General features: G+C 43.7%; 1 long non-coding RNA gene across 1 annotated transcript; it reads left to right on the top strand.

Moving 5' to 3' along the window:
• The first annotated feature begins 6,288 nt into the window (after positions 1-6,288).
• Positions 6,289-8,031, top strand: LOC140699031 (uncharacterized). The gene is made up of 3 exons (XR_012077066.1): positions 6,289-6,346; positions 7,096-7,208; positions 7,762-8,031. It is a non-coding gene; the product is annotated as an uncharacterized lncRNA (long non-coding RNA).
• Positions 8,032-8,371: the final 340 nt, after the last annotated feature.

The raw sequence follows: 8,371 nt of genomic DNA, 5'->3' as shown, positions 1-8,371 counted from the left end.
GGAGAGGACTGACTGCAGAGTAGTAGACGGGGACCTATGGAGTTAAAGGGAATGATCTTGACTGTGACGGTAGTAGTTACGTGACTACGTTTGTCAAAACTCATCGAATTGGACACTTAAAGTGGGCAAATTTTATTATTTGCTCATGAAACCTCAACAACACTGATTTAAAAACTCCTATGACAGTGAATCTGGAAGATATCTTGGAGATTACCTAGTCTAACACACTTACTTTAGAGGAAGTGAAAGTGACCAGGGATGCGGATACAGCAGGGAGTATCAGGAAAGTCCTAGACAGGGGTATGTAGGGAGAGTGACGAAGGTACCTGTTTGGCTGGAGCATGGGGGGCTGGGAGGGAGTGGAACGTGGGGGAGGGGGCTGGGAGACAAGGTGGGTCACATGGGCAGGGGAGAGAGGGTCCAGAACATAAGGCTGCTCTTAGCACTATGGCTCTTTTGTGTAAATTAGGGAAAAAAGGACCCCCTCAGCATGGACCAGCTGGATAAAAGGCACCTCCTCTGGGTTGCCCAGTTAGGGACGGCAGTGCCCTGTGGGTAGACTAAGCAGTGAATGGTGCCAGAATGCACAGCTTAGGAAGCAGATTTCACTCCCTCTAGTAAACTCTCAGCCAAATGCCCCCATGCAATGCACAGCGTAGGGCAGGCCTGCTGAATATCAGGTGATGTTACTTGGGCAGGCAGCCTTCAGCGGTGCCAGCAGTTTCCTTAGCGGTACATAGTCATCCTGTCTACACATCCCCAACTGCCATTCCTCCCCTGGGGTATGGGTTATGGCTGAACCCCTGTATTTGTCCTCCAGCTGTTTGAATTCCAAGTGTTTCTCCCCAGTGCACACAGTGGGTTAGAGTATTTTCTGGAAAATACACTGCAGTGTGTGAAATCTACAAGGCCCTTCCCTACATGTGTCCCTTGTAAAGTCCTCCAGTGCAGCACTTAGCTAACATCTGTCCCTTGGGAAGCATAACATTCCTCTTGACAGGTACCCTACCCTGGGCCTCTTTCCATCCAGAGCCCTCCTCCTATTGTATACACTCTAGCTGTCTCCACCCCTTTCCCCATGACTTACATAAACTAGAGTTTTCTCCCTTCATGGCCGAGATTGTCTTCTGAAAAGCCAGTGTGTAAAATTGATTCGTTTCCCGTTTCAGTAAGAAGCTATTTATTTTTTTGAAAAAGCATCCAGTGCCTTGGTTTGCTCATCATCACCAACGAGTGTCTGAGGGGTCCTTCTCTCCTCTTCTCTCAGATCTGCTGGCAGATGTCAGCCTCCGTCCCTGGAGCTGAAACTTGGGTCTCAGAAGACTCCAAGTCCTCTCACCCTGGTCCCAGTTCCAGGGGCCCCAGGCTTGATGCAAGCCAAGCCTCTAGAGTTCCCACTCTGTTTTAGCTGCAGTAAGGAGGAAAAGTTCAGGACCACATGCCTGTAGGTAGATGCTCGATAGAACCATGTCAATCAATTTTCCCAGATTTCCCCAGGTGGGCTTTCTAATGACTCAGAACAGGCAGGAAGGCCTCACCACAGTCCCAGGCATCAAACAGCTGCTCGCCTTTATGTGTCAGCTGCCTGGGGAGAAGGGGGTCTTCTCAATGAGAGCTGAGCCAAATTCTGCTGTCTGAAGAGCAGATCAAAGGTGAATGGTCCTCATAGGGCCAGTCTGTGGGAATTCATTTATTTATTTAACAAAGATTTACTGAGTACCTACTATGTGCCAGGCAGCACTCAAGATGAGAGAACACAGCAGTACAAAAGAAACAAAAAATCTCTGCCTGTGTGGACTTTCCATTGTAATGAGGGAGACAGAGAGAGGAAATTGATAAACAAGTCAGCATCTGTCAGTTGACAATAAAAGATGTGGGAAAAAATAGATCAGGGTAAGACAGGGTACTATTATTCTTAATAGGGTGGCCAGAGATGTCTCACTCAGGAGCTGACATTTGAACAGGACCTGAATTAATTGAAGAAGTGTGCCAAGCTAGTGTCTGAGGGAATAGTATTTCAGGCATAGGAAACAGCCATTGCAAAGACCCTGGGATCACAGCCTCCCTGGAATATTTGAAGAGCAGCACAAAGGCCAGCATGACTGGAATAAAGTGAGCAAATAGTTACTCCTTGTCTAATCCAACATCAGCTCCTGTGAGGTATGCCTCTAAAATATATCCCCAACATGTCCATTTTGTTCTACCTCTAGTGCTATCACCTGAATTCAAGCTACCATCCTCTCTCACCTAGACCAGCCTCTCCTCCACCACCCACATCCTTCCCTTCCATCCACCCTCCATACAACAGCCAGTGTGATCTTACTGATAAATTATTGGTAAATTGGATTATTGTTCCTAATTTTTCATTTCTTCCCTGTAAGACTTGTCAACCTTTTACAACATGAATTTTCAGTACCTCTCATTAGAGTAGACACACTATGTTTCCTTGTCCTGTTGATGGGCTCGGTCATGTGCCTTGCTTTGGCCAATGGAATGTTAATGGGCATGATACAAGCAGTGGCTTTAAATGAGCTCGTGTGGTCTGGGTTGGCCTTTTATGTATCTATCATCTTCCACATGGCGAGCATACACTGGTAAATACTGGTCTCAGAATGAGAAATATACGAGAGGACCCAAAATCAACCATTAGTGTGAACCACAGCCACACCAGCAACTTGCAAACTTGGCGAGAGAGAACATTAACTATTGCTGAGAGATGCTGAGATTTGAGGAGTTGTTTGTTAGGGAGCATTATTATAGCAATAGCTGACTTATTCACTTGCCATTGTATTTAAAATAAAGTCCAAATTCCTCTCAGATCTCATTTCGTGCCATTCTCTCACACATGATGTTTCAGCCAGTGCAGTCTTTGTTTAGCTCTTGAACACACTATTGAACATTACTCCCACGTCAAGGCTTTGTACATGTTGTTCCCGCTAGGGAAAGAGCCTAGAAATCTCTTTTCCCAGATTTCTACATGGTTGACTCTTTCTTGCCTTTCAATTCTCTCCTCAGATTTCTCCACCTCAGAGTAAGCAATCAAAATTCTCTCCCAATCACTCTCTACTGCTTGCTGAAATTATTTTCCAAAATTATGTTGACTTGTTTATTGCCTCATTTCCTCCTCTAGGATGTAAAATCATGGGAGCAGTGACACTGTTATCTTCAGCTTTAACCTCCAGTGCCTACAACCATGCCCAACAGAAGTTAGTTCTTGGAAAAGATTGTTAAAATTGATAAACCCCTAGCAACACTGAATAAGAGGAAGAGAGAAAGCACAAATTACCACTATCTGAAATGAAAAAGGGATATCACCACACACCTTAGACACATAAAAATAAATAATAAGAGGATATTCTGATCAATTTTATTCCAATGAATGTAAAACGTTTTAAAGAAATGAGCAATTCCATGAAAAAGACAACTTACAAAATGGACACAAAAAGAAATAGAAAATCTGAATTGTACCATAGTTATTAAAGATTGAATCCATAACTAAATATTTTTTTCACCAAGGAAACTATAGGCTTTTATGGATCCACTGTGGAATTCTTCAAAACATTTAGGGAAGAAGTACAAACTCTTCCAAAGAATAGAAAAAAGAGAGCACTTAGCCTGCTTTTTGATGTCAGCATAACTTTGGTACCCAAACCTGATAAAGACATTCCAAACAGAACCCAATGATACATAAAATGGGTAATGTATCACAACCCAGTTGGATTTATTCCAGGAATATATCTACTGAGATGATCAGGTCATTTTCTTCTTTGTTCTATTAATATTATAAGCTATAAAGATTGAATGTTAAACCAACCTTGCATTCCTGGAATAAACCCAAACTCAGAGAAAAGTCAATTCTACACAGCCCTGCAGTTTATGTATTACCTTTTGGACCCCACCTCCTACCACTCTCCCTTGGTTCACTGTACTCCAGCCACATGGCCTCCTGCCTCTCCACCAACACCCAGGCATGTTCCTGCCTCAGAAACATTGAATTTGCTGCTCCTGTGCCTGCATCACCTTTCTCCCAGACAACTGCCTGTCTGGTTCCCTCACTTTATTTTCTCAGAATCCACCTTCTCAGTGAGGTTTTCCTGACTGTACTATCTAAAATGTCTATCCCTCTCCCACTCCTGATCATTTCTAGCCCCCTTTCCTCCTTCATTTTTTATCCTTAGCATTTACTACCATCTAACAGGCTATACATTTTATTTATTTTGTGTGATGGTGGATTTTATGTGACAACTTGACTGGGCCATGGAATGCCCAGATAGCTGGTTAAATGTTATTTCTGGGCATGTCTGTGGGGGTGTTTCTGGAAGAGATTAGCATTTGAAGTTGTAGACTGAGTAAAGCAGATTGGTCCTCTCCAATACTGGATTGAGTTGGCATCAACTGGATGAGTGGGCCTCATCCAATCCATTGAGGGTCTGGAAATGGAACAAAAAGGCAGAAGAATGTTAAATTCACGCTCTACCTGACTGTTGAGCTGGGACATTGTCTTCTGCCCTCAGAGATCCTAGTTCTCAGATCTTCAGATCCCGATTGGAATCCACACCACTGATTCTCTGGCTCTCTGGTCTTTACACTACACCATGAGCTTTCTTGGGTCTCTGGTTTGTAGAATTCAGATCATGGGACATCTCAGGCTCCATAAATTGTCTGTGCCCATACCTTATAATATATATTGTGGTTCTCTTTCTCTAAAAAACCTTGACTAATACACTTCATTTACTGTATGTCTTCCCTAATTAAAGCAAAAGCTATATGAGTGTAGGGATGATTTTGGTCTGTTTTTGTACTGCTGAATCTCTAGCATCTAGAACAGTGCCTGACACATAGCATGCATTCTTAATAAATACTAGCTGATTGAATGAGTAAATGTTCTCAGTGTCCTTCAGAGCAAGATGTGCATTCAGCAAACATTTACTAAGAACCTGATAGTAGTGCTGGGAAATTACTGGTGAGAGTTGGCCCCACCTCTGCCCTCTAGTATGTGCTGCCCCTGCATCATGGGGGAAACTCAGATACAGAAAGAGTTCAGCTCAGTGGGTCAAAGACCATCGATTTTCATGATTTGAAGTAATTATGATCTATAAAGTCACCACGAACACCCAATTAAGGAATACTGAACCGTTACTCCTAGTGAAAATACAAGGTTAGTTTCTTGCCAGCCTCTGGTCACAATATTTTTGTTGACATTCAATACATAACCTTATTTTATGTGTGTTTCAGTTTAAAGATACCTTACTTAACATATATTGTTGGTTTGCTAACATTGAATTCATGGCCAACAGAACTGTAATTCACACCTTAATGAGATATATACGACACACACATTTTCTCCATAAGGCACACCACAGCCTTCTTGCACTTAGGAACACCACTAGACATTAAGCTTGGGGGTCATTTTAAGCAACAAAGTCACCAACAAAATGCACAGAAGTGTGAAAAACATGGCACAAAGTAGACCACAATAGGACACTTGCCTACAGCACAAGAGCTGAAGCCAGAAGGCAGAGCATTGCCTTGTTGGATCTTAGCTGAGAAGATGGGTGTTGGAATGACTCAAATATTTCACCACTCTGCACATGTCCATGAATGACTGTATTAATTTGGGGGTTAAGTTTTAACTATGAAGTGAATTCACAGATATGGAATCTGCCAATAATGAGGGATAGACTGTATTTAAGGGAGGATCTGCAACATACTGCGCATGACCCCAGACCAGGATAAGAAAGAAAACAAAAGCAATTGACAAGATGGGACAGAGCTGCTGTTAGAAACCTCATCTCAAAAGGAGATGAACACATTTCCAAAGTTCCTCCCTGAGACAATCTCCCCCCAACACCGGTCCCTGCCACCCTCTTTTTACAAACATACTTGCAATCTTCTAGCCACGGCTGGTTTGAATGACTTGAATTGTCAGGTCTGATTTTGTTCTCAGAGAGTCAATTTTTATTTTTAATCCCTCCAGTCGCTCCATGGAGCTGACAGCTTCCCGCAGTGTGTGAGATGTGCCACAGCCAGGGAAGATCGTGGGAAAAAAAGACCCTTTTCAGGAATGAAGCAGCTTATGTGGATTTCCTAACAGCCTGGACTAATTGTCTTTCCTTCTGCTCTCTACATTAAAAGTATTTAGATGGGAACAACCCAGAGGCTGTAAGTCTCTAAGTTGATTCCTAGGGCTGATTAGCTGACCCCAAACCCTCATCCCTCATTGTTGGTGCCACAGTGGTTTCCAGAGCAACTATGGGGGATGGCAGAGCATGGTGGAGGGGTTCTAATGGGGGTAATTGCAATAGGAGCCCTTCTTGGCATAAGACCTTTCTCCAGCTAGAACCAGGTGAGAGGGAGGCAGAAAAGGGGAGAAGAGTGTGTGTCCCAGACCCTACCACTTCACTTGTTCTTCCCTTTATTCAGTAGTGGAATTGGATGTTTTTTGCTATGTGGCCTGCAGGATGGCTAAGTGTTTATAGTGCTCAGAGAACACGGGTGGTTTCTGCATTATTTATTTTCTTCTTTATCCCCAAGGTCTCATACCATCAGAGCAGTTAAGCATCCAGGCAATCAGGCAGCAAATATTTACTGAGCATCTACTATGTGCCCAGCCCTATGCTAGGCATAGGGGACATAGAATTGAACAAGTCAGATGTGCTTGCTGCTCCCATTATGTTGCTGTTCCAGAAGTGGAGATGAAACAAATATTCTGACACATTTTGTTCAATCAAGACAAAAACTCTGAAGGAGAATTTCAGGGAGCAGGGAGAGGATATTATAAGAGAACCTAATCTAGGTTGGAAATTCCAAGAAGGCTTCCTGGAGGAGATGGTATTTGCATTGAGATTGGAAGTGTAAATAAGAACTGTCCATGCGGAAAGTGAAGGTTCCCAGCTCAGGGGAATAGCTTGTGCAAAGGTCCTGGGGCAAAGAGGCAAACTTATGATCTTAAAGATCATCTTGACTTACCCACTTTCCTATTTTATAGATGAAAAACCTGAAAGGAAGTGACTCGCCTAAGGTCACACAGATAATTAGAAGCAAGACTGGGATTGGATCCTGAGAACCCATTTCCTATCTGGGTCTTTTTCACAGGTTCCCATCAGGCCTGTCGGCTCCAAGTTTCTCCTGCTTTCTTTCTTGGATCACAGATGATCTGCTTGATTTCTCTTCCCTCCATCCCCAGCCCTGGATACGTTGACTTGGAGGTAGGTCGCTGAGGAATTGTGAAATAAGAAATATACATTTTGGACTCTGTCCCAGGTCCTGACACAGGGCTTCTAAAACCCTTGTAATTTTCTAAGTGATAAGAGCACTGGAAGCAACTTTTGTCCTAATATTTGGTCTTTGACCCCAGTCCCTGACACAGGGCTCCTAATTCCTGGGTGATAGGAGTGTCTTTTGTTTTAATGAGGTGGCTCTGGGTGGGCTCCTGTTGGGGGCTGGTCACTAGAAAGACCAAGCCATGATTAGAAGGTTGGGATTTTCAGCCCCATCCCCCATTCTCCACAAAGGGCAGAGGGATTGAAAATGAATGTCATAAATGATCAAGCTTATGTGATGGCTCACGAGGATAAAAATGGGATGATGAATTTCCTCCCTTCCCACCCCCTTCTAGAATCTAAGGTATGTTTCTGCAGGACTTGTACATTTTTATTCCTGTCCCGGACCCCTGGCTCAGGACCTCACTCCCATAATGCTCCCCATGAATGTTTGATGACTGACTGAAGGAGCGTATAAGAAATCTCTGTGTAATTACAGGAGACACCCGTTAGAAGCTCTGAGACCCAGAGATGTCCAAAGGCATTCTATTAAATGAGATGGAAATTAAATGACAAGCCAGGCTGGTGTGCCAGAGGCAGAGGAAGAGAGCCCTCCAGAAGCCAGGGTCGTCGGCAGGCTCTATTCCAAATGTGTTTTTGAGCAAACAGTGGAGCCTAGTGAACCTTGGACATGAAGCTCTTTCCAAATGAGTCTTTAATAATGTAGTTATACAAATTGAGCCTAATTAAATTGTACCCGTTGAAAATACACTGCTGTACATCTGAATGATGAAATTGGGATCAAAAAGCAATCCAGAAAAGATGCAAAGGTAATTTTCCACTTGTACTAAGCAAGCTGGGATCTTCAAACTGCAATTGTGTTGAATGCCCACTCGGGACTATTAAAGGGCCAGTCCTCCAGGTCTATGGGTTCTCAAGGCTGGCACCATCTCTCTCTCTCTCTCTCTCTCTCTCTCTCTCTCTCTGTCTCTCTCTCTCTGTCTCTCTCTCTTTCTTTCAGTTTGCTGCCTGCTCCTTGGCCTCCAGAGCAGGAGACAGAAGAGGGCAGGAAGAGCTTAGGGGCCTCTAAGGTCGTACCAGCTTCCCTC

Source organism: Vicugna pacos, chromosome 10 (assembly GCF_048564905.1).
Source record: "Vicugna pacos chromosome 10, VicPac4, whole genome shotgun sequence".
In the NCBI taxonomy this organism is placed as follows: Eukaryota; Metazoa; Chordata; class Mammalia; order Artiodactyla; family Camelidae; genus Vicugna; species Vicugna pacos.
This window is presented reverse-complemented; position numbering and strand designations above follow the sequence as displayed.